Source organism: Myxine glutinosa, chromosome 4 (genome assembly GCF_964187855.1).
Source record: "Myxine glutinosa chromosome 4, kmMyxGlut1.1, whole genome shotgun sequence".
Lineage (NCBI taxonomy): Eukaryota > Metazoa > Chordata > Myxini > Myxiniformes > Myxinidae > Myxine > Myxine glutinosa.
This window is the reverse complement of record NC_136264.1, coordinates 125,779,918-125,789,413: the sequence shown is the minus strand read 5'-3', so window position 1 is coordinate 125,789,413 and position 9,496 is coordinate 125,779,918.

The window sequence follows — 9,496 nt, the reverse complement described above, 5'->3', positions numbered from 1 at the left end:
CTGCCAAATCAAACTCCATCTCATGACCCTCTGACTTTGACCGTCCGTTTCTTGTGAATGAAGGTTAAGGGGTTGATCAAAGATCCAAAGTTACGCCACTCGATAGCACTTTTTCCGGGAGGCCAAGCCGAGTATTCACTACATGGATGCCTTTAGGAACGTGGAGTTCACGGTTAGTCCGTGCAGGAAAGTTCTCTACATGGGCGCCTTGAGGAACGTGGAGTTCACGGTTAGTCCGTGCATGAAAGTTCACTACCTGGACGCCTTTAGGAACGGCGTTCACGGTTAATCCGTGTAGGAATCTTGGCTCGGCGGCGCCGCCGCATTCAGTGCTTCAACTTCTCAGAACTTCCCTAATACTTAGGGTGGGACCACTTGTCCCTGTAGTCCCATGAATAGCGGTCTCCTTCTCGGCCACTACTTTGCCAATCCTTCCTTCGGGAGCGGCCGTAACTCAGGGAACCTCCATAATAATATTGATTGCGGCCACCACCAAAACTACCGCCCAGTTGTCCTCTCCTGTAGACCTCTCGACGCCTACGAAATGCCTTCCCTACTGTTATGGTCCGACCCTCCAAATCCTTGCCATTCCAATTCTTCTCTGCCTCTCTGGCGTCTTTTGTGCTGGCAAACGTGACAAAGCCGAACCCTCTTGACTGTTGCGTTTCCCAGTCTCTTACCAACCGCACTTCCACCAGCGGCCCATATCTGTTGAAGACAGAGGTCAGAACTTCTTCCTCTGTTTTGAAGTTCAGTCCCCCTACAAATAACTTGGCACTTTTGTCGCCATCCCGAGCTGGTGTGGCGTTAATTTCCCTGCTGGGCTCTTTACCAACCCTCAGGTTACCATAAACTTGACCCCCGGCCAAATCATTCCCGATAACCACAGATACACCCTCTACAGGAAGCGTGGCTTGTAAACCGACGGTGACCGGTCCTGACACCAAATCGGACTCCAAATGGATGACATGAAGGGGCGCACTAACACCGCCCCCGATCCCCTGTAGACGAACACTATCCCCCGTTGCCGTCTCCTCGGACCATGGCAAAATGCCTTCAAGCATTAAAGATTGATGTGCCCCTGTGTCCCTCAATATCCTAACTGGTTTCCGGTTAGTCGAGGCTCCATCCCGTGACACAAACCCCTCTGAAATAAATGGTTGGTAACCCTTTTGATGGCGATTTCTCACAATGGCCATTGCGTTTGGAGTCGTAGTAGTCGGACTCCGCTCTGGGTCTTCGCTTTTCATGCGGTAACAACTGGACATCAAGTGTCCAGGTTTCTTGCAAAAAGCGCAAGTAGGCCCGGAGGAAAAACTCGTGGTCTGCCTCGGGCCCCCCGAACTATAAGTTTGTCTTGGGCCCGCATCCCTCCGATTTCGAACAGGTGGGGTATCATAGTTGTCCCCATAATCATCTCGAGGCCGCCGCCATGTATGGTCGTTCTCCGCACCTGCTGTTCCCCACCTCCCCTGCGGAGATCTAGGCGAGGAGTTAGGTTCGTGGACCCCTATTCGTTGGGTTAAGGCATAATCATCTGCCATGGTGGCTGCGTCCCACAACTTTGGTACTTTCTTTTCCTGCAGGTACACTTTGATGTCCTCGTGGACACACTGCTGGAATTCCTCCACCAGGATCAAGTCCCGCAATGTCTCGAAGTCTTTCCCGACTCCTTTTGACTCACACCACCGATCAAACATGTTTTCTTTCACTCTGGCAAACTCCACATGGGTCTCACTCTCCCTCTTCCTGGCATTCCTGAATTTTTGCCTGTAAGCTTCCGGAACCAACTCATAGGCCTTGAGGATGTGCTTCTTCAGTACCTCATAATCTGCACATTGGTCCATTGGTAGCGCCGAATAAATTTCCTGAGCTTTCCCCACCAGCACACTTTGCACGATTATGGTCCAGGCCTCCTCCGGCCAGTTTAATTGTCGAGCCACTTTCTCAAAGTGTGGGAAAAATTTTGCGACTTCTTTTTCACTGAACGGTGGAACCAGCCTCACATGTCTGCCCACATCCCAGGTTTTCTGGTTAGGTGTCGACCCCGTCAGCAAGGGTGGTGCCTCTCCCCGTTCTCTCATTAACTCCAGCTCCTTGAATTTGATTTCCTGCTGAAGCTCCATGTCACGTTCCTTTAATTCCCTTTCCGCTTTTCTCTCCTCTGCTTCGAGGTCCCTTGCAGCTCTCCTCTCCTCCGCTTTTCTCCCTTCTAACCTTTCCTGGAGTTCTCGTTCCACTCTCCTTTCCTCTGCTTGCTTCTCTTCTCTCCTCTCTTCTGCTTTCCTTTCCTCTTCTGCTCTTTCCTTTTCTGCTTTCCTTTCTTCTTCTGCTCTTTCCTTTTCTGCTTTCCTTTCTTCTTCTGCTCTTTCCTTTTCTGCTTTCCTTTCTTCTTCTGCTCTTTCCTTTTCTGCTTTCCTTTCTTCTTCTTTGATCCGTTCCTGGCTCCGTAATTGCAACTCCAGTTTCCGGAGCTCAACGTCTTCTGGTTCTTCGGGTAGCCACTCCCAGGCTAACTCGTCCCATGTTCCTAATCCCACCATAGATTGTATCACCGTGGCCTGCAACTCTGCCTTCCTCAAATTAGTTCGGACCTCCAAGTTAAAATGTTTGGCCAATTTCAAGAGGTCCGACTTTAGCAACGCTCGGAACTGTGCCTCACTCGGGGTTACCCCAAAGTTCTGTGCCACAAACGCCATGGTGCCTATCGTTAACACCTGTTAACCTTCACCCAAGACTTTACCCCAATTTCTCAAAAAAAAATGTACCAATTAATAATTAATTAATTAATTTTAATTAATAAAAAAAATTATTATTTTATTATTTTATACAATTTTAAATCCCGGGTGTAGACCCAATTGCGAAACCGCAAATCGTAATTTGGACGAGCCCCCAATTCTGTTACGTGGTCCCCTCGGTGAATACCTGGTCTCGGTGACCCCCGGACCGTGAGAGGAACTCCGCCAGCAAGCTGTATTATATATGCGCTTTCGCCACGCAATCCATATGAATTTCACCCAGGAGACAACTGATGTTCAAGGATATATTTCCAATGGTAATGATACCATACAATTTCAATGACACAACCACGGAGATTTTCCCCGAGCAATCAACAATACACAACCATCAACAATTCCCAATTCACAAACACTTCCCTATGAGTAAGATGGCCATCTTATATATGTGTGTCCCGGTGAGTACTCACAACCCCCTTTCGGTCTCTGCTCCTCACAATGTCTCTGGGCCCCTCCTGACCAAGATACTGGTCGGCGTCTCCGCACTCGGGCGGTTGAACGAACCCCGGGTGGACGTTTCTCCACCGGGCAGGTATCGTACCAGGCACCGTGGCTGCAGCCCCTCGTGGCCACGCGAAGCGGGTACGGTAGAGCAAGCCAAACCCCACGCCGCTTGCAAGGCACGTTAGGCCCCAACGTGCGACCCGCACGCGTCTGTTTAGACGGTCCACGAACGATGCCAGACGCGGGGTCGATGCACGGCCCCACGTCAACTTGACGTCTCCACCGGGCAGGTACACGTCCCGGTGATTCCTCTCGCCAGACAGGCTTCGGAACGCCGCTTTTCCACGCAGCGCAAGGTCGATCCCACCTTTGGTCGGAGCGGGGCGAGGAAGAAGAATAATCGTCCTTTTCTCCTCGTGTCTTTTTCCTTCCGTTTTGGTCACTTCCGTTTCCGGCCACTTGTTCAGAAGGGCTCCTGACCCTCCAATCACAACAACCCTTAATATACTACACACGGATAAGCAAAGACCTGAATGGTAATCCACATACCTTCACATAAATATGTAACAGCTTGTCAAAGTGGACATCTCTCTGACCATTCTCAGAGAGCCTCCTCAGCGTCGGCGAGTCTGGCATTTCACTCAGGCCAACTGGCACGGTCTTCAAGCAGCCATCAATCATCTGGACTGGTCTCCCATCTCTACCGCCTCTGACATCAACTCATCCTGGGAATTCTTTCAAAGTAAATTGGTCTCTCTCATGCACAGATTTATCCCATCTCGTCTTCAGTTGTCATACCCTTCCTCCCGTCCATGGTACACGGAATCTTGTGGTGAGGCTGTTGCCCTGAAACAACTTGCTTTCGTCTCCTGGAAAGCAAATCCAACGGAAGGAAATCTCATTTCCTTTCACAAAGCCCGAAACAAGTGTGTGTCCATCCTCAGGAGAGCCAGGAAACAATATCTCACCGTTCTCAAGACCGAACGCTCTTATCTGTCTCCCTCTTCCAAATCCTGGTGGCATCTGGTCAAATGTTTCTGGTGTTTGTTCCCCCTCCATCCCCTCCCTCACCTCAAACGGCTTAACGGCTGACTCCGCACATGAAAAAGCTGAATGCCTCAACTCTGTGTTTGCCTCTAAATCTTGTGTCCCAACCCCATCCCTCTCTGTACCCACCATACCCAGTCGTACCCAGCTGCTCCTGGACTCTGTGTACTTTCCTCCTGACAAGGTGGAAAAGTTTCTGTCAACCCTCAACTCTGATTCTGCAACTGGTCCTGACGGCATCAGCCCATGGGTCCTAAAATCATGTTCTTCCGCTCTTTCACTCACTCTTTCTGTTCTCTTCACCCTCTCTTTTGCTCAAGGTCATCTGCCATCTGCTTGGAAATCAGCCAACATCACCGCTTTGCACAAAAAAGGTGCAAAAACAGATCCTAGCAACTACAGACCAATCAGCCTTCTCCCAATTATCAGCAAAGTCATGGAATCCATCAATGCTTCAGATATGAAATCTTTCCTCTTCTCCAATGGCTTGATCTCTGATTATCAATTCGGTTTCAGACCTGGTCACTCTACTCTGGACATGCTGCTTCTGCTTTCTCAACAATGGATGGAGGTCCTCAACGCCAAACAGGAAATTATAGCTGTCTCCCTTGACATTTCACGTGCCTTCGATACGGTCTGGCACCCTGCTCTGCTCACCAAACTCTCCTCCTTTGGTATCCATGGAAATCTCCACGCATGGCTGGCGGACTTCCTCTCTGGTCGTAGTCAACGTGTGGCCCTGAATGGGTTTCTCTCATCTCCTCTTCCTGTTCAGGCTGGAGTTCCCCAAGGTAGTGTTCTGGGCCCTGTGCTTTTTCTGGTCTTCATCATTTATCTCTCTGACTCTCTTGAAAATCCTCTCTATCTCTTTGCTGACGACTCTACTCTCTGTCGCTCCATTCCTCATCCCTCAGATCGGCAGTCTGCAGCCTCCTCACTCTCTGCAGACCTGGACAAAATCACAGACTGGGCAAACAAATGGAACATGTCTTTCAATCCTGATAAATCTCACACTCTTACGATGTCTCTCCGAAAAGACCGACTGGACAACCCTCCCATCCACTTTCTGAAAAATCCTCTCCAAGAGGTTCTGTCACTCAAGCTTTTGGGTCTCACTATTTGCCATGATCTTTCCTGGGAAAACCACATTTCAAATCTGGCCTCCAAAGCCAGTCGCCGACTGGGCATCCTCAGTCGTGCGAAGTCCTTCCTTGGCACACCTGAGCTCCTCACCACATACAAGGCTTTCATCCGCAGCTCTATGGAATACTGCTCTCCCCTCTGGTCTGGTGCTCCTGCCTCACACCTAGCTCCTCTTCACGCTGTTGAAACCAAAGCGTTCAGAATCATTGGAATCTCCCGCGATGAAGCTAACTCCAAGGGCCTTTCACTCACTCACTGCAGGCAGGTTGGTGGTCTTTATGTCTTCTACCGACTCCTCTCTGGCCTTGCCCCCCCAGCTCTCTCTGGGCTCTGTCCCCCAAATATTCCTACAGGTCGCACAAGATCTGCCTGCAACCCTCTTATGGTTAAACTGCCAAAATCAAGACTTTCTGCTCACCTTCACTCCTTCATTCCTCTTTTCTCCCGCTTCTGGAACAAACTCCCTCACTCTCTTCAATCCCACTCCACCCTCCAGGTCTTTAAAACAGCTGTTCACCACCATCTCTTATCCTCCCCCATCCAAAACCTTGATCTTTTCTACCCCCGCTAATTTCGGTCCCCTTGTGTTTTATACCTCTCCCCCCCCCCCCCTTCCCACGCCTCCTCCCCCCAAGCCCTCTCCCTTCCACACATCTCCCTGCTCTCAAATGTTGTGTTTGTGTGCTTCCCCTTCTCTCCCCATCTTGTCTTCCGCTCCCTCTTTTTATATATTTTGTTTGTCTGGTTGATTTGTTTGTGAAATAAATGTTAGCTCTTTCACGAGCCTTGATGCAGTATACGAAAAAAGAAAAAAAAAAATTGGTGATGGCAAATTTAGACAATTATGGGATTGTGACGGGATTGTGACGAGGTTAAATCCCGGGATTTGGACGGGATAAAATTATGTGACGGGATAAAATTAAATGGGATTGTGACGAATTTGGTATAGGGGAAATATGGGGAAGACGTGACGGTAGAGACGAATTGTAAATTGTTGTAAATATGGGTAAGGGCAAGGGTAAAGGAGGTAACAGGGGGGGTGACGTACGGTAGGGACGAGCTTTTCTCCGCTCAGTCTCCAGACGCACCTCACTCTGCATTGCCTTCATTGATGTGTACCCTTGTGACCTTACCCCTCACTCACCTGTCTTCTCTGTCTTCCTTCCCCGACCCATGGATCGTGCTCTCTGGGCAGTGAGGGGAGCGTGCTGGGGGGGGGCCGCGTCGGTGTGCCCGAATCCTTGCAACCAGCTGCCTGCATCCACGCACCACTTATGGACCACATGTCTGTGGCTGAGCACCACTCATGGACCCCACGGGTTGGGGCATGGCCCCTCTGCTGGGACCGGCCACGATGGCCCAAGATCTTGCTTGCGGACCCGGTGAGGTGGCACCAAGCCCACAGGTGAACCACCCATAGTCGGCCCCTGTGGGCCATAAATAAGAATGGACACGTTCTGTGCTTTTTTGTTTTATATCCACCAAATTTATCTCTTTCACGAGCCTCGATTCAGTATACAAAAAAAATAAAAAAATAAAAAAATAGGCTGCAACCAAGAAGATGAAGTTGACAACATCAGGAAGAACAACGGCCAGCAGAGGGAGCCGAAGAGTATGACCACCAACAGGGTTTTGTTTTTTTGAACTGTGGTGACTGCACTGACTGGTGCTTTATGGTGCTCTTTATTGGTGCTGGTGCGTCAATGCAGCGCAGGCTGTCTCCCCCCCCCCCCCCCCCCCCGGTTATCCGGTTATCCGGTGGGTGTGAATCTGTTAGGTCGGGTGCAATGCAGCAGAGGGACATACTTATTTGTGTTTTAAAACTGTCGCACTCAGGGTCAGGTTAATTGTAGAGGGAACTACACCTATGTGTCACACTAAGTTAAAGTTTTATAGGCCCGGGACATGCCTGGAGGATGAGGGTGCAGTGTTGCGGATTTGAGAATCCTGTTTGTAAATATGCCCCTCTAGTGATCCTTGTAAATACCTCCGTTAATTGTAAAGGTCAAAGGTCGTCCCCTTAGCTAGTCCATGTACAAGCACGTAGGCTACCATATACCCTTCTAAATAGTTATTTCTTATTCTATGTAGTTTAAGGCTCTGTTTCCCACTAGTTGACTCTGCATTGCACCAAATGACATAAGATAGATCCCTCCGACACCCCCATGGCCTCTTCAAAGTGCCAGTAACATTGGGCGGTTTTCTGCGGTGCTCGCCACTACGGCTTTGGGCGGTTTTCTTCACCCCAAGACTCCATTGAACACGAGGTCATCTCGGAGCAGAAGGTGGGAGGAGTCAGCAAAGCGCCAGGAACAAGGCGTGGCTTTGCCAACGCCTCCTCAAGGGGCGGGATCGGTGAGCCCTCGCGACCAATCAAGGCCGAGGCGAGCTCACCGATGGGTGTTTCCAACAGGCCGGCGGCTTGATCGCGACGCGCCTCATAAAAGGGGGTGGGGAAGGACTGCAGAGTCAGATGTGGGAGATGCGGGAGATGCGGCAGATGAACCACACATGAGCGAGGGACCTCCGATGAGCTTTGAATCCACCGCAGCTTTGACCACCACAGCTTTGAGCTTTGACAGCGGTTTCGGCTTCGGCTACGAAGGAACGCCGCCGTGCGAAACCGATTGAGGAGGGTCGGCGGCTGCTCACCTCGAGCCGCGCCATCACACCAACCGGGCCCGCATCCTTCCCGCCCTGTGATCCCACCTTCTCGTCCGTCCAGCCATCCACCTCCTGCCATTCATTTCTGCTTCATTCCCCGTGTAAGTCTGATTGTCGTCTGTCCTTTATGTTGTTCCTGGGAATAAGTAAGACTGTTTAGGTAAGCTCGTATTGCACTGTGTCTCCTTCCTCTTCTGTAAATTATTTTCGTATTCTTCCTTCTTCCTTGGTTTCTTTGGTCTTGTAAATATTAGTAATAAATCCCTGTTATTTCCTACTTTTGTCTTCTTCTTCTTCCTCGTCCGATCGTCTTTGTGATTTCCCCATTGAATACCTGTGGCACGATTTGGCCAACGAATAAGAATCGGGTCTAGTTTTTGTTAATGGTTCGAGCCGCGGCTGCTAATCTGCTCGGCAAATAACATCTTGTCCGCGGTCTCGAACGAGGTTGCTCACCTGCCTCTCTGGAGGGAGCTGGGCAGCTTCAGGACTCACGTCGGTCAGTCGCAGACAAGGGGATTAATCCCCCCTTGTTAAGGGAAAAAGGGGCCGACGTTGAGATCCGTAACAATTGGTGTCGGGAGCGAGATTCGGACCTGAAGTGCGCTTAGCGCACTCAAAATTACGAGTGGCCAAAATTTTATTTAACACATCTAAATTTAAATCGTGCCATGGATGATCAAGGCGACCGGATGCCGGTGGGCGAGTTAGAAGGGGGGGGGGTAGAGTCGACCCAGGACCCCAGGGAAATGTATATGGGGGAGAGAGAGGAGGAGAGCAATGAGGATGTGGTAGCAGAGGGTTCAGGCGCACAAGATGGCGCCCTCGCGCACGAGGTTGCAGCAGCACCAAATTGCGCCGCGCACGAGGTTGCAGCAGCACCAAATGGCGCCTCGCACGTGGGTGTGGTAGCCGAGCCCGCTCTACCAGCGGGCTTTGACATGCAGGGCCTCATGGCGCAGCTACAGGCAATCGTCCAAATGGGGAATATGGGATTAAGAAATGAATTGAGGAATGACATGGGAAATGTCGTGCGTAGCCTCCAGTTAATACCAGAGGCTCACGGATGGACCAAAAACGGCTTTAATTGAGGCGACGGCCAATACGGATTTTGCTATGGTCGCGCGGGAGGAAGAAGGAAAATGGAAGGCTGCGCAAGCGCTTACCTTCAGCCAACACACGGCAGCTTCGATCCTGCAGGGAAATTAATTCAACCAGGCACAGGTTTAACAGGGAATGGAAAATAATACAAGGGTTTATTAGAGTAAAAGGCAAGGACAGGAAAAGCACGCGCCGATAATAAAATGTCCTAATCGGGACGTCCCCACACACAGACTTCGGAGACAGACGAGGGAATGCAAATTAATGAAAAGGACCCTTGTCGTTATGTTCGTGTAAATGGG